The sequence below is a fragment of the Trachypithecus francoisi genome, unplaced genomic scaffold (assembly GCF_009764315.1).
Source record: "Trachypithecus francoisi isolate TF-2019V2 unplaced genomic scaffold, Tfra_2.0 Lachesis_group4, whole genome shotgun sequence".
Taxonomy (NCBI): domain Eukaryota; kingdom Metazoa; phylum Chordata; class Mammalia; order Primates; family Cercopithecidae; genus Trachypithecus; species Trachypithecus francoisi.
Genome location: NW_022681469.1, coordinates 3,299,442 through 3,321,083, shown reverse-complemented (window position 1 = coordinate 3,321,083; position 21,642 = coordinate 3,299,442). Strand labels below are relative to the sequence as shown.

The 21,642-nt window shown below is 46.6% G+C and overlaps 1 long non-coding RNA gene across 1 annotated transcript in view; it reads left to right on the top strand.

Annotated features, from left to right (window-relative positions):
• LOC117073024 overlaps positions 1-20,346 on the top strand; it is a 34,119-nt gene extending 13,773 nt beyond the window's left edge. The window contains exons 5-6 of the long non-coding RNA XR_004433063.1: positions 18,675-18,745; positions 20,107-20,346. This is a non-coding gene — a long non-coding RNA (uncharacterized LOC117073024). The remainder of the gene's footprint in view (positions 1-18,674; positions 18,746-20,106) is intronic.
• The last annotated feature ends 1,296 nt before the right edge of the window (positions 20,347-21,642 follow it).

The window sequence follows — 21,642 nt, the reverse complement described above, 5'->3', positions numbered from 1 at the left end:
TCTCTTCTTTTTTCCTGTGGATTGTTATAGCTACAAATGACCCTACAAGTGCTGCTTTAGCTGCATCACATACATTATGGTATGTTGTGTTTTTTTACTTGCATTTCTCTTGAAGTAGTTTCTAATTTTCCTTGGGATGTCTTTATTTACACATTTATTATTTAGGACTATGCTGTTTAATTTCCACATATGTTAAAATTTACATTTATTTCTGTTATTCATTTCTGATTTCATTCTGTCTGTGTTGGAGAACTTACTTTGCATAATATACATCTTTAACACTGGTTGGGTTTTTCTATGGCCTTCACGGATTGTCGATCTTGAAGAATAGGCCATATATGCTTAAAAATAATGTGCATTCTGGTGTCACTGAGTGGAGGGTTCTATAGATGCCTGTTAGGTCTAGTTGGTTTACAGTGTTATTAAAGTCTTCCATTTGCCTGTTGGTCTGACCAGTTGCATCCATTATTGAAGGTAGAGTAATAAAGTCTCCAACTATGGTTGCTGAATTGTCCATTTCTAGCTTGAATTCTGTCAGTTTTGACTTTGTGTTTCTCTGGGCTCCATTGATAGTGCATACAAGTTGATAGCCATTCTGTATTACTGATGGAGCCACCCTTTCATCATTAGAAAGTGCCCCTCTTTAGGTCTGGCAGCATTTTTTCCTGTTTTAAAGTCTATCTGTTCTGATGTTATAGTAAAGCCACTCCAGGTCTTTTATGGGTACTATTTGCATGGCCTACTTTTCCCCTTCCTTTGACTTTCAGCCTATTTGTATCTTTGAATCAAATATGCATCTCTTATAGACAGATCTTACTTAAAACAAATCCATTTTGACAATCTCTATCTTTTGATTGGATTGTTAATCCATTCACGTTTAGTGTCCATATTAATACAGTTTGATTTATGTCTATCATTTAGTTTTGTTTGTTTCATTTTTTTTGGGATGGAGTTTTGCTCTTATTGCCTGGGCTGGAGTGCAGTGGCACGATCTTGGCTCACTGCAACCTCCACCTCCCGGGTTCAAGTGATTCTCCTGCCTCGGCCTCCCGAGTGGCTGGGAGATACAAGCATGCACCACCATGCCCGGGTATTTTATTTTATTTTATTTATTTATTTATTTTTTAGTAGAGACGGGGTTTCTCCATTTTGGTCAGGCTGGTCTCAAACTCCTGATGTCAGGTGATCCGCCCGCCTCGGTCTCCCAAAGTACTGGGATTACAGGCGTGAGCCACTGCACCCAGCCCTGTCATTTTGTTTTTAGTTTCCTCTGTGTCTGGTGTACTGGTTTGTTCTTCTGTTTCTCCTCCATAGATTTCCACTGCACTAAGTGAATATATTCTACAATATTTTAATTTTGTAATGACTTTTTCACCCTGCATTTAAAAAATTGGTTTTCTTAGTAATTGTCCTAGGACGTACAACTTACATCTTACCTTAGAATCTACTTCAGGTTTCTAACAATTCAGTATAATATTGAGATATTAGTTCTATCCCGCCTCCCCTTTTTGTGCTATTAGTACACATATTACACAGATCACATGTATAGATGTCACAAATACACTAATGCATTGTTATAATTATTCTACCTACAGTCAGGCATCACCTAATGATGGGGATATATTCTGAGTAATGTGTCACTGGACAATTTGGTTGTGTGAACATCATGGCATGTACTTATACAAACTGCGATGGTCTAGCCTACCACACACCTAGGCTACATGGCATGGCCTTTTGCTCCCAGGATACAAACCTGTGCAGCAAGTTACTGTATTGAACATTGCAGGCAATTGTAACTCAATGGTGAGTATGTGTGTATCTGAACATATCTAAATATAGGAAAGGTACAGTAAAAATATGGTATTAAAGATGAAAAATGGTGCACTTGTATGGAACACTTAGCAGAAACAGAGCTTGCCAGACTGGAAGTTGCTCTGTGTGCATCAGTGAGTGACTGGTGAGTGAACATGAAGTCCTGGGACATTACTGTGCACCACTTTACACTTTATGAACTCAAGACACTTAGGCTATGCTAAATTATTTTTAAAATTTCCTTCTTTCGTAATAAATTAACCTTAGCCTACCGTAACATTTTTACTTGATAAACAAGAAACATTTTCACCTCCTTTGTAATAACTCTTAGCTTAAAACACAAATTATGCCGCTGAACAAAAATATTTTCTTTATATCCTTATTCTATAAGCTTTTATCATTAAAAAGTTTTTAAAACTTAAAACATTTTTTGTTAAAAACAAAGACACAAACATTCACATCAGCCTCGACCTACACAGGGCCAGGACACTCAGTATCACTGCCTCCCACCTTCCCATCTTGTCCCACCAGAAGATCTTCTGGGTAATCACATGCATGGAGCTGCCAGCTCCTGTGAGGACCATGCTTTCTTCTGGAAGACCTCCTGAAGGACCTACCTGAGGCTGTTTTACAGTTTACCTTTTTTGTAAGCAGAAGGAGTATGTTCTAAAGTAACAATGAAAGTACGGCATGATAAATATATAAGTTAGTAACATAGCTGTTTATTATCATTAAATATTCTGCACTGTATATAACTGTATGTTCTATACTTTTATATGACTGTCAGTACAGTAGGTTTGTTTACATCAGCATGGCCATAAGCATGTGAGTGATGCATTGCACTGTGACATCACAACAGCTATGATGTCACTAGGCAATAGAAATTTTTTAGTTCCATTATAAAGTTATGGGATCACCGACATATACGTGACCTGTTATTGACCAAAATGTCATTATGCATGCATAACTTTAATTGAACGTCTTTTAAAGAAGCAAAAAGAAGGGAGAGTAAGCATGCATATTTTTGTTTGTTATATTAGTGTTGTTATACACCACTTCTTGTTCAAATATAATAGCTATAATAAATTATAATTAATAATATAATAATTTAAGTATTATGTTATAATAATTTATCTACTAGATGGATTCAAGTTACCATCTGCTGTTATTTGCTTATTCTAATACTGTTTATCACTGTTATTTGCTTATTCTAATACTGTTTATCATTACCTACCTCCTTTATACTACTATTGCCAAATAGGTTACATAGCTATATATTATAGGCCCAACGATAGAATAATCTACATATTGTTTTATACAATTGCTTTTAAAATTAGTTAGGAGATGAAAGAAGAAGAAATATGTAATTGTACTGTCCTTTACAGTTACTTACATTGTTACTTCTACCAGTGCTTTTTTTTTTTTTTTTTTTTGGTGAATTTGAATTACGACCTAGTGTCACTTATTTTTTAGTTTGAGGAGTTTCTTCAGGATTTCTTGTAAGGTGGGTGTTCTAGCAACAAATCCTTCAGGTTTTATTTATCCAGAAATGTCTATCTCACCGCCATTTGTCAAAGATAGTTTTGCTAGATATAAAATTCTCAACTGATAGTGGATTTTTTTTTTTCTTTTCAACTCTTTGAATATGTTGTCTACTGCCTTCTGGCCTCCATTATGTCTCATGATAAATTATCTGTTACTTTCTTGGAGTTCCCTTTCATGTGATGAATCATTTTTCTCTCATGAATTTCAATATTTTCTCTTTGTCTTTCAGCGTTTTTACTATGATGTGTCTGATCTCTTCACATGTATCCCGCTTAAAGATGGCTGCATTTCTTAGCTATGTAGATTAATATATTTCACCAAATTTGGAAAGTTTTTAGTCATTATTTCTCCAAACATTTTTCTACTCCTTTCTCCTACTCCTCTCTTCCTGGTGTTCTTAGTTTGCATATGTTGGTGGACTTTTTGTGTCCCATATTTCTCTGAGGCTACAACGTTCATTCCCTTTCTTCATTTTTATTTAGACTAAATAATCTGCATCAATCTGTCTCCAAGTGTTCTGATCCTCCTGCCAACTAAAATCAACTATTGAATGCCTCCATTGATTTTTTTATCTTGTCAATTGCACTTGTCAAGTCCAGCATTTTTATTTGATTCTTTTTTTATATAATATCCATTTCTTTATTGATCTTCTTCATTTGATGAGACCTGGTTATAATACCTTCCTTTCCTTCTCTAAGCATGGTTTCATTTAGTTCTCTGAACATATTTAGAGTAGCTGCTTTGAAGTCTTTGTTAAGTCAGACATATGAGTCTTTTCAAGAATGATTTCTGTTGTCTGATTTTTTTTTCTGTATATGGGTCACAGTTTCCTATTTCTTTACATGTCTTATAATTTTTTGTGTGGAAAACTGGACACTTTAGAGAATAGATTGCAGCAAATCTGGAGTCTGATTTCTCCCTTCTCAGGGCTTGTAGTTTGCTTGTGTTTGTTTAGTCATCTAGCTGGACCCTTTCAGTCAAGGCTGTTACCTTCACAGTGTGAAGCCTCTGGTGTCGCCACCTTGGGCATGTGCACAGCCACCTTGGGCTGTCAGGGGTTTTCGTAGGGCTCTCCTTGACTGTCTCTTTTTCCCTTATCTCTTTAAGGTGTCTTCCTCTGTCAGTATCACACTCAGCTGCTAGCTACCACTACTGCTGGCTTATTGCTCTATTGTTTCTGACAGTGCCCCGGGCATGAGTTTCTCCACAGTCAGTTTCCATTTCATTTATGCTCCTTTGCAGGGCTGGTTCTTTGGGGCCGGTCTTTGAGTCTTGTTCCAGTCTCAGAATGGCTTCTTAACTGTTTTTCCCTGGTTCTATTTGATAAACCGCTAGCTGGTCTATAGTTTAGCTTATACTCATGGAGCTACCGGCCTCTTGATTTCTTAATACCAAAATATCCACTGTTTTTGACAGCACCCTTAGGCTTGAACTTCCTCACACTATGTTTCAAAGAAAGTCAGTTCCCTTGAGAAAAGCTACAGAGCTCTCTGTTCTGAAAGCCTATCTCAATCTCCTGGGTAAGACCTCGGCATCCTCTCTCTGGAGCTGGGGGGAAGAGCAGCCTGTTTCTCTTGAGTAGCACCCCTGTTTTACAAGTAGGGCATTGGGTGGCGGTGTTGGCCTCCGGTCTTCTTAATTCGCCTCTTCTGACATGGGACCTCTGCCCTGAGTGTGCTGGGTGACAGCCCAGTGTTGCTGGTGTGCTGCACCTGAGCTAGCATTTCCATCCTGTGAATGGGGCCTGGGTCGAGGAGGGAGCCCCAGATCTTTCAGCTGCTCCTGAGTGCAGTAAAACTTCTGCAACTCAGCGTTGAGGTGCTGGTGGCCTGCGCCTCCCAGGGAAAAACCACAGACCTAGTCTGGCTGCTGAAGGAAGAGGGAGCCCTATATTCTTGGCTGCACACACCAGACACAGGGCTTATATCAGGCATAAATGGAGGCAATGGGGAACGGGTCATAGTTCAGGAACCACAAACTCTCACTCTTCTTACTGAGATTTGATAGATTGTCTTGAATAGATTCTCTCCTTCTACTACCGAGGAGGAAAACGTAACTGATCAGAATGAGAAGGTGCCAAGGGAGACCTCGGAGCTGAGCATTTCATGTGGAGGTCACTGCTAATCTAATTGGGATGAGGTCCCAGCTGAGGGGCTGGACTGGGGGGTCTTTCAGGTCCTTTCGGATGTAAGCGTTGTGATTCTAAATCCATCCGGGCTGGACATTTGAGTGAATGGCTTTACGCTAGCACAGCTTGGTCCTCTGCAGCCTTGGCGGGGAACACGGAGGCGACTCCACTTTGGCTGCCTGCCCCTCTGCGTGCTGTGTCCCTAACAGGGGGCCGAGCTGGTGTTTCAGGAGGCAGCCCTGTGTAGGGACGTAACATCTTCCCATTTGAAGCCACAGCCACTGTGCCTGGGTGCGTGGCCTCACCTGAGACGGAGCCCCCCAGCAGCCTGAACAGCACCCCCCACTTCATGCTGCCTACCACATGAGTGTCCCTCTCATCTGGGCCAACACACCCCGGGTGAGGCCGTCTTCACCCTCCCTTCCACCCTCCCTCCTCTAGCTCTTTGTCTCCTGTTGAGCCTGGAAACACACCCCGGGTGAGGCCGTCTTCACCCTCCCTTCCACCCTCCCTTCTCTAGCTCTTTGTCTCCTGTTGAGGCTGGACACACACCCCGGGTGAGGCCGTCTTCACCCTCCCTTCCACCCTCCCTCCTCTAGCTCTTTGTCTCCTGTTGAGGCTGGACACTGCCCTGGGGCAGAGTGAGTGGTTTCTCTCTGGTGGGACTGGGAGAGGGTCTTGACGATTACCAAGATTCTATACTTTATTAATTTTTTTCTACCAATGCTGCCAGAAAGAATTTTCGTTGTTGTTGTTCACATAGCTTGTTATTGCTAAGATGAATTCTTTGTGCACAAAACAGGCTTTCTGTCTTGGGTTTGGTAAAGTGAACGAAGAATTAGATTTGAATTTACAAATGTATCTTTTTTTATTTTGTCTTGAACTTCACATCAGTATAGATTCTGCATTCTGCATTGCTCATCTAATGAATGCAGGAAGGACTGCATGAGGCCAGCGTGGCCACATCCTCACACCAACAGTTCTGCTTGCTCTGAGTCCTTTCCTGGCTGCAGCCAGAGAGAACAGAGAAAGCTCAGCACTCTGTTCATGGTGCTGTTGTAATTAATGTGTTATAATTATTTCATATCTTCTGTTAGATCTTCTGCCTTGACTCCCAGTGTCCAAATACAAAAGTATTGACTATTGTCCATGATGCGACAAGCAGGATCTATTGAAGTCAAACACATCATCTTTTAGTTCCAGGCAGGAGTACAGTTAGAACAGTTTTTTTTTAAAGGCATGATCACTGTGATGGATAAGTGTGTCTTGGATTCTAACGAATGAACCAGCGACTTAGTCACCAGCCGCCTACACGAATAAGGTGAGGGTGTGATGCAGGTTTGGGCAGGGAAAGTCTTTGGTCTCTTTATAGATTTTAGAATGCTAAAATATAATGGCCTGTGGGATCCTGAAACCGAAAGAGGACGTCAGTGGGAAAATGCATGGAATCGGGGGCTGTTCCTAGAGACGCTTCATGGAAATCTAGACCATGTTAATGTTTGTTTTGAAGCACATATCATGGGTAAGACTTGGGGATGCTGGATGGGGAGGATACGGGATCTCTCTGTACTATCTTTGCAACTTTTTCAGTAAATATAAGACGATCCACAAATAAAAGCTTTATTTAAAAATATAATGACCTTGAAATTCTTTTAGAAAGTGAATGGAAACTCCCATAATCTCATCTTCTGTCAGTGAAATCTGCAACTGCCACAGAACTATCACATCAACCCAGGGAAAAGGGGCAGTTGGGGTCCCCAGAGAGCCCCTCTGGCCTCAGTGGTCTCATCTGGAGAGTGGGAGGTTTGGACTCATCGGGCCGTCTCCAAGGATCTTCTGGCTTGGATGCCCTGTGTTTGAATGTGCAAGGCATAACTATATCTGGGGGGAGTGGGGGGCAAAAACCTCTAAAATATTAGCCTCTTCTGTGGAAATCCAGCTAGTTCCCTTTAATTGGTGACAAAAATAAGATGCTCAAAACCCCACCAGCACTATCTGGAGCTGTACTCAAGAGCAGAGAGGAGTGCAAATTAATCTTTTTGAATTGCTAATTGGGGATTTAGTTGGCTAGATTGAGGGTTATGAGATGAAAGCCTGGGTTTTTGCTCTTTTCCAAAGGTAGGGAAAAGATTCCCTCTCTGAGGACCCTAATGTCCTTGTATGCAAAATGCAGAAACTGACAAGAAAGATGAGAAAGCGTTTTGGCTCCGCCCTCAGAAGGTTGTATCTCAAGGCCCGTGCTCCTGTCCTCTGAAGCAATTCAAATGCTTTGCTGCTGTATCTTAGATCCACAAGCAATGTCTGTAATGTGGGTGTTGTCTGGGCTGGAGCCACTGCTGCCATTGGCCTAGACATCAGAGTAAGATGGAGCACAATGCAGGAGTGTGGTGTTCCCCCAGCACCGGCAGCTGCAGAGGAGTCTCACGGGCAGGACGCGCAGAACCAGGTGGGAGACGCGCCATCAGGACTGTGAGGTGTGCAGAGAGGCCCTCTCTTCCAAACAGCTTCTGCAGTTGCCTGCCAAAGGCCTGGGACGGCCCCTCCTGCTCTTGCCCTTCTGTCGATGAAGGGATTAGTCCCTATTAAATTATCCTTAGCAAACAGAAGTTATTAAGTTATCTTTTGTCACATACGTCCTGTCATGAATTGATTAGATCCTTTCCGCATGTCAGTTGGCTGGGAGACATTTTGGTTGAGCCGGAGGAGAGGGACAGAAGTTGAGGACATGCCACTCCTCCAAGAGGGGCCTGGAGAGGGTGATGGCTGGTGCCAGGCATGAGCCTCCGCTCAGCTTCTAAGGGTGGAGACCTCAGTGACACTGCATCTCTGTGCTGCCACCAGGCTCGCTTGCTCCAGAAGGGGGTCACGGCGGTGCAGGCCTTGGAAATGCCAGGACAGAGAATCCCACGCTGAATGGTGGGGACATCGCTTAGCTGCATGTGCTCCCAGGAATTGAAGGTGGGAAGAGCCGTGGAGGAGTTCTGGACCTGGTGCTCATTTGATCTGTGATCCTCACTAACTTTCTAAAATGTGTCACGTCTTTTATCTTGTGGAGTCTCAGTACATCCCGGGGTGCAACTTGGCTTCATGCCGGCAGCAAAACTTACGGTAGAATTCCCAGCTCCTGACCCCGCCTGGCACTTTCCCAGGACTGCGTGTGTCATCGAGGACCAGTGGATGATTTTCAGCCGTGTTCCCTGGGAGATATTTTGGGGCAAGCAGAGCAGTCCCGAAGGGCCCCGTAGCCTGAGGGCAGCCAGCCCCTCTCCCTGGAGGGTAGGACCAGCTTTGCCAGCACTGGTTGCTCATTTCTGCCTCTTGTCATCTGAAGAAATGAGACACCAAGGCCACCTCTCAGTCCTGCCTTTTCTGTACTTCGCATTTTGTCTTGGTCATGTGTTGTTCTGGAGTTCATGCCTCATTTCCCAAGGGAAGTCAAGGCCCTGGTGGGTCAGGGTCCTCTTCTTGCTCTGAGCTCCCTGGGCTGGCCACTGGCCACAGGAGGTGCTCATGAAATTATGTTCAGCCAAATGGCATGTGCGTTTCCCCGACGAGTCAGATGGAGCCAGACCCCTCAAAAACCATCTATACCGAAGGCAGGGGCATGACCCCCTCTCTGAGGAACTCGATGTGCTTGTGTGCAGAAGCCCACCAGAAAGATAAAAAGACGTTTTGTTTCGCCTTCGAAAGGTTGTATCTGAAGCCTATATTCCTGCCTGTTTGGTAGAATAGACCCAAGTAATACCCCGGAGGTGACATTTTAAAAAAACAGACACAGAAATTCGCCCATCCACATGGATGCTCTGTGTTTCAGAAATAGATAAGCCATTTGGAACCAGGTCTTGGTCAGTGTTCAAAAAACGATGTTTAAGTAAATGAAGGAAGGAATGATTTGGGGTACATTATAAAAATGAGTATAATTATCTTACACCAATATGTGTTTGTGTGAGCATGAGTGTGAGTGTGTGTGTGTCCATTTTTGTTACCTAATGCTGTGTAATAAATAATCACAAAATTTAATGGCTTACAACAGCCATCATCACCTTTCATCTCACAGTGTCTCTGTGGGTCAGGCATTTGAGAAGGACCTGACTGGGCCATTCTCATGTGAAGCCTTTCATATAGTTCCAGTCAGAAATCAGCTGAGGCTGCATCATCTGAAGGCCCAATAGGGGCTGGAGGATCCATTTCCAAAGGGGCACAACCTGTGGCTGGCAAGTTGTCACTGACTGCTTCAGTCCTCTCTGCATGGCCTTCTCCTCGGGGCTGCTTGAGCATCCTCCTGGCATGGTGGCTGCTCCCTCCAGAGCAAGCCACCCACAAGATCTGGGCAGAAGTTTCAAGTCTTCTATGGCCCAGCTTTGGAAGTCTCACTGTGTGACATTCTACCAGTCACATGGGCCCAGTCCTAATTCAAAGTGGGAGAGGGTTACGCACTGCTTAAATCCTGGGGCCACCTTGGAGGCAGGCTACCTTCCTCCATGTATTTACTTACTGAGCCTCTGCTATATGTTAAGTACTAAGTTTCTGTAGTGGGAGCATAAATGTATATATGTCATGATCCTGTCCTCAAGGAGCTGTTTGCTTAGGAGAAAGAGAGATGAGCCAGTGCTGCCTGACACCAGTGCGTTGGGGCTGTGGCTGGGGTGTGCACAAGGACCTGGCGCAGACCCCACTGAGGGACCCAGGGCTCACTCGGACCTTGAGGCACTGATGTGGTTATTTGGGCAGAGCTGAAAGGGAAGCTTGCTTCTGCTGGGGGGTTGTCTGGATAACAGGCATAGAGGCACGTAGGAAGGTGACTGCTTATGGCACTTCAAGGATGCCTCATGGCAGAGCCGAGAAGCACACGAGGGCAGCAGGAGAGGTGAGGAATGGTGGGCTGCAGCCTTTAACTGGGTCTGGATCTTGGAAAGGTCCCTTGCTGATGGCAGAAGGATGGATTAAAGAAAGATGATAGGAGATGGGTGGGGTCTGTAGGGAGAACTCAGGGTGGGCTGATGGGGCTTCAAGCAAAGCTGAGAGCCTGGCTCAGCACTGAGGAGGGAGGGGAACCTGGGAGATGAAAATGGAGAAGAACCCCCATAGTCAAGAATGATTGACATGCTTGGAGCAGGGGTGGGGGGCAGGCGTGTGGTGATGCCAGGGCTGGGGCTGTGGGGCTGACTCGGGGAGGCCCTTTCTCAAGAGGGGGACATAGACCACGATGGCTGATGGCAAGGGCGTGATTCATCATTCACACACACTTCCTTGTCTGTAACATGAATAGTATTTTCTATTTCCAAGAAATCATTTTGTTTCCACTTTTAGGTAATTGCTTTTACTCCATGTCTAAGAAGTGAGCAATTTAAATAAAGATACTTACACTTTAAGTTTTTCTTAGTACTTCCAAACAGAGACATATGTATAAATGCTAAACAGAAGTTCTGAATCAAACCTTCTTGACTTTCTAATGTTCTCTGTTGGGGGAAGTCGGCATGGTTTAGAGCCTCCCAAACCCCCTCAACCGGGAGGGGCAGGTCTGGGGGTGAGACTGAACGCAAACAAGTTTCACAGGATGTGGGGAAGGTGGCCAGACTTAGAAAATAAAAATACAGCATGCCAAGTTAAATTTGAATTTCAGATGAACAATGAATACTTTTTTGAATAAGTATTCTCCATGCAATATTTGGGAAATACTAAAAACGTATGTCTTCTTGATCTAAAATTTGGATTTAATTGGGCATCCTGTGTTTTATCTGACAACCTTAGACATAGGGGATTTATTTCAATGACTTCTGGACAGTCCTGGAATACATGATCACTCAGGACCTTCTAACAAACCCAAGTGGCCAGGCGCAGTGGCTCTCACCTGTAATCCCAGCACTTTGGGAGGCTGAGGCGGGTGGATCACCTGAGGTCAGGAGTTTGAGACCAGCCTGACCAACATGGTGAAACGCCATCTCTACTAAAAATACAAAAAATTAGCCAAGCGTGGTGGTGGACGTCTGTAATCCCAGCTACTCAGAAGACTGAAGCGGGAGAATCGCCTGAACCCTGGAGGCAGAGGTTGCAGTGAGCCGAGACTGCGCCATTGCCCTCCAGCCTGGGTGACAGAGTGAGACTCCATCTCAATAAATACATTAAATAAATAATAAAAATAAATAAAACCTAAGTGGTAGGTTGATAGGTGCAGCAGGCCACTATGGTACATGTTTCCCTATGTAACAAACTTGTGCATCCTGCACATGTACCCCAGAACTTAAAATAAAAATTAAGATTAAAATATGTGGCCTGCCTAGTGCTAGGTACAGAGCGAGTTCTTGGATAACTATGGGAAGCTGTGAGAAAAGTGATTCATCCTGTCCAGGCAGGCTCAGCTTCTCCCGTTACCTGAACTCGGCCATACCCTTCACGACCAGCCAAACACCCGGCTGCCACATGTCCTGCCCGGCCGCCCTCCTTCCCCGGGGCAGCTTCAGTGCCTGTGAATTATTGTTTTTGCTCGCTCAGGCACAACCTGCATACACTGATGAGACTGGTTCTTTGCCCTGAAGGCGAATGTACTCGGCTTTGTTGGCCACTCCTAGTTTTGCAGTAATGCGCCAAGTACGTTCATTCCCTAAGGGATTTTCATCACATAACATAGTATGTAGCCTAACAAAGGAGGGAAAGAAAGGAAAAGAGTAAGGCTTAGACTGAAGTACTTAAATTCAAGTCCCAAGTCAGCCACCTGCTAGAGGACTTGAAGATAATCCAAAGCCCACAGTATTTTGTCAGGAATGAGAGGTGGAGATAAGAAGGTAAATAGAATTTCTTATCTCACAAATAGCAAATCTTTTGGAATATGTAATTGAATCACAGGATAAAACCCTTATAATGAAATTACCATGGTTCATTTCCCAGTGCCTCTGGCAGGGCAGGGGTTCTCTGGCGGGAACACCCAAGTCCAGTCCCAGGGTTTTCCCACCTTGGGCTCAAGGTGCCCCAAGGAGATGAGAACCTGGGGCCACATGGAGAACTGCGGTGAAACTCACTCCTTGAACTTTGCTTTGAGGCCTGTGAAGCTGGTGTAGCCCATCCTCCGACCTCATGGTCACTAAATATGCCCTGCAGGTGATGTAAGCTGGACCCTGGATGCTGCCCGAGGTTACCTTCCATCCCTGAGCACGGCATGGGACTTTGGCCATTGTGAAAACAGCAGGTTCACCCCTCTCTTCCTGCTATTCCATGACAGTGGAAGGCCCCCTTCTGAGGGATGGCTGGTGGAGATCAGGCCTCATGTCCTGTCCATTGGAGCAAGCTGCCTCAGGAAATATGGAAGGTGACCATCTGTCCCGAGTGACTACGACCAAGTTCCCTTGCAGCAGTGCAGTCTTGACTGTTCCATGGCTTCAGTCCTCACTACTCAAAGTGCGGCCCACGGACTGGCAGCGTCGGCCTCGCCTGGGAGCTTCCTAGAAGTGCAGCATCTCAGGTCCCACTTCAGCCCTGCTGAATCAGACCATGCATGTCAACAGGATCCGCGTCCACACAGTGCGGGTGGGGAGCACTGGCCCCGGTAACAGATGCTTTTTGGAGGGAGGATAGGTAGGGGAAGCTTCCACTCTGTCGTCTTGGCTGTGGACTCACAGAACGCCATGTCTGCATGGTGCATACGTGAGAACTTCGCAGACAGGGATCTGCACAGCACCACTGTGGGAAGCCTCCCTCATCAGCCATGGCCCTCGTCCCTCAGACCTCCCATCCTAGATGTGGTTCAAGACAAGCATATGGTGGTCCGGAGGAAGGTGGAATGCCCAAAGCCGAAGAGCTGTACGGTGGAGACCTAAGGCCTGAACCCAGGTTTTCTGAATCCCATTCCAATTTTTTTGCCACTCTATTTAGAAAACAGGAAATAACAAGAATGCAAGGTATCCTGTTGGAGCCATCAAAAGGCCTTGGGTCATATGCTGAACAAAGAACAGAGCCCTCATGGTGTGTTTGGTGGGCCACTCTCAGAAAATAAATATAACACGTTAGCTTAAAGTTCCTGCTTAAGCCACTGTTGGTCAAGTAAACCTCCTCACCTGAGTGTGAAATAGCCAAGTCATAGGAGGCACATTCGTCTCTACAACAGTCTTTTTCTTGAAAAGTGCAGGAAAAGTAATGTTGCTTTGAAAGTATTACAAGAGTCGATTGTTCTTCCGTAAAGCCGCGAAGCAGTTGTGAAGAGGATTGATTGCTCATGATTCTCTGTGTGAGGATGACTTTGTAGCTCTGGGTTTCCTTCAACTGCAGTGCCACTGAAACAGGAATACGGCAGGACTGCAAAAGGGAGAAGAAAGGGGGGGGTTGGGGGAGAAAATAAATACGCCTGGAGCACCCTTGACTTTTCAAAACCCTGTGTGAATTCCACACCTTGTCTGGCCCCATTCTGGAAGATAATGGAATGAAGGTGCCCAAGGGGCTTGGGTGCAGGCAGCAAAAAATGAGCAAAACTGTGGTATTCTGGGCTGAGCCCAGGGCTCTGCTGTTAGACGTATCTTGACTGGGAACTTCTAGAAGGATTCAAAATTCTGCTTTTGAAGCGGTCAGACAAGTGCTAGCCTTTGGAAAGCGGTTGGTGCTCATCCACAAGCCGCTCTCTGCTTGCTCAGATGTTTGAGCCCTGCAGAAGCACCGGAGGCTGCCATGTTGGTCTGGCCAGGGGCTGCCGGCAGCTTCCCTGGTCTCCACCCACCCCCTTTTTAAGGGTCTTCTCAAGACCCTTTTAAGGGTCTTCTCAAATTCTTTCCTCACACCCCAGCTGCCCGCCCTTGTCAGCTGGGGAGATTGCTGCTTCTTGCCTCCTTTGTGAGATTTAAAAAGCTTCCTATTCTTCCTTTGAAATGGAGGAATAAGGCCTATCTTCGGGGTTTCTTTGCAAGATGAGTAAGCGGCCCCTTTCAAAGCCCTTGGGAAAAATTTCAATAGGGGATTTAAGGCAGGACAGAGTAGTTCATGTGATTCCAGGCTTAAGATGTTGTCTTCGGCATTAGACCTCAAGAAATCCAGCCTATATTTCCATTGTGTCTGGGAAATTAAAAGCTTTAGCTTTTGCCTATGAAAAATATTTGCTTAATTGAACAAAGTTGCCAATCGGACAGTGCTTGCTGGGAACTGATGTGCTAAATCTTCCCTGAGGATTTTACTCTGTTAACAAGAAAGAAAATTGTCTTGAATGCGGTGTCCTGCCCTGTATTCCTGATCGACAGGGCACCATCTTAGCTTCCTTCGAGATGGGGTGAAATGGGGATGAAAGCACGTTCCCTGGCTGGTCATCTTTTATGCTTCCTGTGGTGACTGAAGATCCAGCACAGGGGCCCTTGTGCAGCATCTAGTCATCAACTCTCAGGCACATCCCAGGCCTCTGGAACTGTGCTTATCAATGAATAAATCCACAAGTGGATATTGAATGTCTATTGTATATGCAGTGTCAGAGACTTTGAGGACTGCTGATATTGCATTAGGTAGCAACGTCAAGGAGTTTCTCCCCTACGTGTGGTGGGGAAGGCAAACACATATTAATCAGTAAGTTCCACAGGGAACCTGCCACCAAGTCAAGTTGTGTGTTACCGACTACCAAGTCAGGGTTTGGACAAGTCCTGTGCGTGACATGCATCACCTAAACCAGGGATGAGAAAACGCATTGTGTATGTGTGTGGGCAGGGGGGTGGGTGGGTGGGTGTGGGTGTGTGTCTGGGTGGGTGTGGGTGTGTGTGTGAAGGGCCAGATAGTAAATATTTAAAGCTCTGTGGGCCAGACAGTCTGTGTTCCTCAACCCCGCTGTTGTAGTGGGAAAGCGGCCACACATGATGTGTAAATAAATGTGTGTGGCTGTTTGCCAATAAAACTTTATTTACAAAGACAGAAGCCTGGGCGAAGAGGCTCATGCCTGTGATCCCAGCACTTTGGGAGGCTGAGGCAAGTGGGTGGATCACGAGGTCAGGAGTTAGAGACCAGCCTGGCCAACATGGTGAAACCCCATCTCTACTAAAAATACAAAAATTACCTGGGCGTGGTGGTGGGCGCCTGTAATCCCAGCTACTCAGGAGGCTGAGGCAGGAGAATCGCTTGCAACCAGAAGACGGAGCTTGCAGGGAGCCGAGATCACACCATTGCACTCCAGCCTGGGTGACAGAGCAAGACTCCATCTCAAAAACAAAACAAAACAAAAACCAGGTTGCCAGCTGGATTTGGCCCAGGTCAGGTTGCTCCCGGTCGAGTCTGAATTTCAGATAAACAGAGAGTACGTTGTTAGAGTGCCCCAAGCTTGGTACTGGGCACACTTGCCCTGGATGTCTTTTATTTGATCTGGCAGCTTTAGAGTTTGCCAATGCTTGGTTTGAATCAATGGATATTTCGACTGAGTCCATTAAAATGCTTGGCCTTGAATCATATCTTCTCAAACTTGGAGAAGATCAGAGAGGTTTTCGAGCCCCGGCTCCTACTTTTCAGATGGGAGAACTGGATTCCAGAGAAGTGATGGGATTTGTCCAACATCCCATTGCAAGTCCACCTTCATGAAAGAAAACTTCTGGAAGCAGATCTTTCTGTCAGCTCTGTATGCCAGCTTGTTAGTCCTTTGATATTCTCAAGGAGAAAACGTAGGTCATTTATTGGTAATGGGCCAAATGTTCATCCTTCTGTCAGTCAGGGGCACAGTTCCTAGAGAAGTACAGAGGGTGGGAATTGGGCTAGTGCTGTGTACCTCTGATAGGCACACAGAGCGGAACAGGATAGAATGGTACAGTCTAGTATGTAGATAAACAAACATACATGTAATTTAAACATATATATCAAACTGGAATCGGCCTCGCCTGCTCAGGCACCATCCCGGTGCAGGATGCTGACCGGGGCTGCAGTTAGCGTTTCCGCTGGCTTCTGAACGGACTGTGACACAGCACAAGGGCCCAGGGAGTGAGATACACGTGGGAGTCTGATGTACAATCGTGGGTTCTAATCCTGGCTCCAGCACTTCCCAGCTGTCTAAATGTTCTTAAAATTTCCACTTTATCTTTTACGGCATTGGATAGATGATGTGTTTCTCACAGATAGTGTCTGGGAATTCCCTAGCATGCCACCTGGAGCACAGCATTTAACACATGTTTTCCCCCTCCTGGTCGCCTTCTGGTGCCCCAGGGCACACAGCAGGTTGTCTCCTCAGGCATGTGGTGTGCCACTGAGGTTCTGTTCATAGAGGCCGAGTGAAGAGGTTTCTCTTGTCCGAGGGGCCCTGGCTGACCTGTGGCTGGTATTCCGTGTAACACACAGGAGCCAGGGGTTGCACACTCAGCTGAGAATTAGAAAGCAGACCTCAGTGAGAAGCAGCAGAGACAGGCTGGACTTAGGAAGCATCAACCGTGTGCCTGCTGCTGCGCCTGCTTCCGACCTTCTGTAAGAGGCAGTGTGTTTTATCAGCCTCACTGGATGATGCAGACACACTGAAAACTGAAATAATTAGGTCAAAATCATGATAGCTAATACTTAAAAATAAATCTCAGTATTTTCTTTTCTCTTAAATATGTATAACAGGGTCTTTCTGGATTTTTAGTGAAGACCTTACATTTTACCTAAGTGGCAGAAATGTGTTTCCCGTTTGGTGACGGCAGCGTGGTTAGCATTTTAGAGTCCTTGCTTGTAGCCGTGCTTTTCCACGATTGTTCAGAAACAATTTGCAGGGCTTTGTCTGTTCAGGAGATAGTAACACTGGGGAATGTAAAATATTTGGACCTCCTTGTTTGATTTTCTACTTTTTGCCAAGTCTTCTCTTCCCCTTACATTCTTCAAAGGATAAAGAGCACATTAACAAGCTCTTCACTGATAGTGACAATTAGGGTGTAATTTGTGAACTAAAATTTGCCAATTGCTTTCATTACTTAGGAATTGACAGTCTGCTTTACATTCTTCTTTAAAACGGTGCTTAACTTAAAGCCCGCCCGCCTGCTGGATGGAGGGATTTTCTGAATGACACATTCATCTTTTGAACAGGGAGCTGTGGTGTGGTGGATGTTCTCGGAGAAGGAAAAGGAACCCCTCAGCGATCCATACATTTCGATCATTTATTTCCAGTAGTAAATTACAGGCACATGTGAGATATTTGAATAACTTTTAGCACAGAGAATAACCAGCCAAACCAAAATGAGAAACTAGGCGATCCTGCGTCCTGGTAATAACTGACTAATGAACTCGCAAATTCACCAAACATGTACATATTTGTTTATTGATAACTGGGGATATATGACACTGAGTGGCGAGCAGGATGACTAGAAGTGCCCACATGGCCACCTGCTTCTCGAAAACTTTCTCCTCCCCACCTTGCAGGGAGCATCATGCCCCTGTCTGAGTTGATTTTGGGAGAAATTGGTTTTCCCCTCAATGATGTTCTACAAGTGGGCGGACAGGCCGCCTGTAGCTTACTAGTTCCTTACGTCACTTCATACTGTGGCTTTCAGCTTGATTGGCTGCACTTCATCGTGGCATTTATTTTATTGCATATTTAATTGGCTGAAAGTTTTATGTTAATTGGGTGGAATCTTACCTTTCAGAGTGTTTTGGTTCTAAAGCAGTCTCAGACTTAAGCACAGTTAATTCCCCTTTGAGATCCTTTATCACTGACGACACGAGATCAAATAACCAACTAATTAAAATTGATGTCCACCTTCTATCAAAGTCATTATTCACTTTCCCTTGAGGAAGTGGTTTTCTGAATTTGCAATCCCTGGGGAATACTTTTTCCTCCTCAAATCATGTGAGTGTGAAAATGTGGAGTCTAAGATTCTTGTTTCCTTTCTATGTCAGAAAGAAATCCTCGCTGTGGACGAGTCTGTGTCCGTGGTCTTTCCCTGCACAAATACACAGGCTCCGTGGTCTTTCCCTGCACAAATACACAGGCTCCGTGGTCTTACCCTGCACAAATACACAGGCTTGTGTGTTCCTGCTAAATGCCTCTCTGTCCCTCAGTGGTAGAGGCCATGTGTCACGGGCGTGGAGGCCTCAGGAAAATGGCCAATATCCTTTTGTAGTGCTGAATGCTTAACACTTTAGACAAAGACACCCTATGGGGTTGGTGTGCGCGCAAATGTGTGTGTATGTCCATTTATATATGTGTGGGTTTCTGCCGGAACGGACAGCCTGCCGTATTTTGTGTGTATATATGGCATCTCTGTATATGTGTGCATATCTGCAGTCGAAGATGCCTGCCACGGGATGCTAACGGCCAGTGCCTGATGGAGTCTCAGCCGCTTCCTGCTTGTGGAGGTAAGGGGCAGGGGCCAGACCCCATGACTGGGGCAGCAGAGGAGCTGGCCACACAGGGTTCCTGCAGTCACCAGGGCACAAGCCCTGGATGGGCCAGTATGGAGGGATGTGTGGGGTGTGTCGGGGTGTGGGAGGGAGGTGGTCTCAGAGCAAGAGGAGCCACTCAGACCCTCGTGATGCTCTCGGGCTTTCCTGGCCTGCCGTGGGTCAGTGTAGCTCTGGGACTCATGGACCAGGCAAAGGCATGTCTGGATGGGCCATTGCAGTGGCTCTTCCACTGGACACAGACCTGATGTCTTTTGCCATGGGAGCTCTGGGGAGTTCTTCCAGGACCTACTTGCATCGCCTCCTCACTAGCTTCCTCTGCTCTTGGCCTCTGCCCACGTGGGACGGAGGACAGCCCCCAGTGTTGGTGAGAAGAGTAGGGCAGAGACCCACAGACCTGCCCCTTGGGGCCAGCCACTGTGTAGCCTGGTGGGGCCAGCTCAGGGGCAGCCAGTCCTTCCGTCTCGGGGACTAGTTGGCAGGGATGACTATGCCACGCAGAGGACAACTGAGAAGGCATCTGAGGCCAGGTTCAAGCCCCATGGGAAAGAACTCAGTGATATCTTAGCAGTGTCTGCCAGGCTGCAGGAGGGGGTGCGGGCGCTTCTGGCGCTGCTCTGCTGGCCGTGGTTAGGTGGTCCCCAAAGTCCTTTCTGAGGTTTTCACAGTCCGAGATCAGCCTGCTAGGTCTCTACGTGTCTTTCTTGGCTGGTGTGACACGCTCTGAGTTCTGGCTCTGTGCTGCTGTCTGTCCGTCTCTCTCGGCTGGTGTGTCATGCGCTGAGCTCCTGCTCTGTGCTCCTGTCTGTCTGTCTCGCTGCTGTGGCACACACTGAGCTCCTGCCCTGTGCTACTGTCTGTCTGTCTGTCTGTCTTGGCTGGTATGGCACAAACTGAGTGTTTGCTCTGTGCTGCTGTCTGTCTGTCTTTCTCAGCTGGTGTGGCATGCTGCACTGCGCCCTTGCTCTGCACTGCTGTCTGTCTTCTCGCTGTTGGCTCAAGCCCCATCAGGTTGTTTGGCATTTTCTGCCTCAGGGTTTTTGGCATTTTCTGCCTCAGCATTTTCTTGAGCTGAGGGAGGGAAGAGGACACAGGGAGGGGCTGGTGTCTTGTGGCTCCAGAGGAAGGAACCAGCCCCTCTGCCTCCCTGTCCTGGGTCCCTTTCCTGGATAGAATTCCAGGGCAGGGGTTGGGTGGGTGGGTGGCAGGACGCTAGCAAAGACATGCCAGTCCAGGCTGCTGAGAACCTAGGGCCAGTGAGAGTCCCTGGTGGCCACGAGGGGCTGGAAATGACAGAGATGTCATCGACAATTTAGCAGTGACCTTCACAGACTCAGAGCCAAGGTCGGATGAGAGACGGATGTTGCAGCAGATGCTGCATGGAGAGATGATTCTGAGGACCCAGAGACCTGCCCTCGAATCTCGTCAATATGCCAGGGGGTAAGGGAGGGGATCTTCATGATTGGAAGCAGAGTTTCATCTGCCCTGGGAGAAGGGGAGCTTGAAATCAAAGCTATGTGGCATTGTAAAAAACCAATAAAACGTGCTTCTTGTACGCTTCTTGGGCACTGAGCTCCTGAACCGAGATCCCTGTACCTTTGGCTCACGTCATGTTTAAAGATTTTCCTGAAATTTTATTACCAGCATCCGCCAGAAAAGGTGGAAATAAACAAGGAGTCAGGGAGCGTAGGGAGTCCACACACAATTCACTTTAAATATCCTCATTCAGCACAATTCCTCTCCAGTTCCCATGGGGATCAGTGCTGGTCCGGTGGGACGCTGGGCGCCGGTACGGGGAGCACACGTTTTCTGCTGCAGAGACCTCTGGAAGGGGCCCCGGTGAGCACAGGTACAGACAGGCCTGTCCCTGTGCACGCAGTGTGGCTGGACCAGCTGCTCTTGTCCTGAGCTCTGCGTGCTCTTCTGTAAAAGGCAGACATTTGCCTAGGGGCAATCTAATGACTCCTGGATTCAGCCCTCAGAGAGCCTACCTAGAAATAGTCACGATTCAACATGATGAAAACACAGAGACTCCCCAGCTGGGTAGACGGCAATTCTCCCAGCCTTCCAGCTTCCACTCGGCCAGGGCTCTTTCATCTTCTGACCTGCTCTCTGGCATGCCACATCTGAAAACTCTGCCACCTTTGCATGAGACCTCTGCATTAGCCCAGGGAGACAGAACCAATAGGATGCCTGTATAAAGAGATTCATTCTGAGGGATTGGCTCATGCGGTTACGGAGTCTGCCTTCTGCCCACTGGAGACTCAGGAAGCCTGGCGGTGTGGTTCAGTCCAAGTCTGAAGGCCCTTGAACTGGGAGAGCTGATGGTCTCAGTCTCAGCCCAAGTAGGGGAGAAGGTTGGTGTCCCAGCTCGCGCAGCCACACTGAGAGGTTAATTCTCCATTTTGTTCTATTTTGCACCGAACCTCGAGGGGCTGCATGAAGCTCACCCACATGAAGAAGGGCCACCTGCTTTCCTGAGTCCACTGATTCAGTCGCCAATCTCAGCTGGAAACACGCCCAGAAATAATGTTTAAATCAGTGTCTGGGAACCCCTCAGCCAGCAAAGGGGACACAAAATTTAACCATCACAGCTCCCTCTGGATAAGATGAGAGAACAAGATTTCATAACATTGGGCCCACGGACACTCAACGGGCAGAAACAAGGCTGACCTGTCCTCGGGAGGACATACCCCACAGTGTGGTTATTGGTCTCATAGCCATGGTCAACACCGTCCCTCCAGTTTAGCTGAGTCCTCGCCGTCACTTCAGTCCCGCCGCCACGGCCCTGTCCTCCACACAGCCTTGGCCATGGTCACCTTCTCTCTTTTGAGTCACCTGGACTCACATCT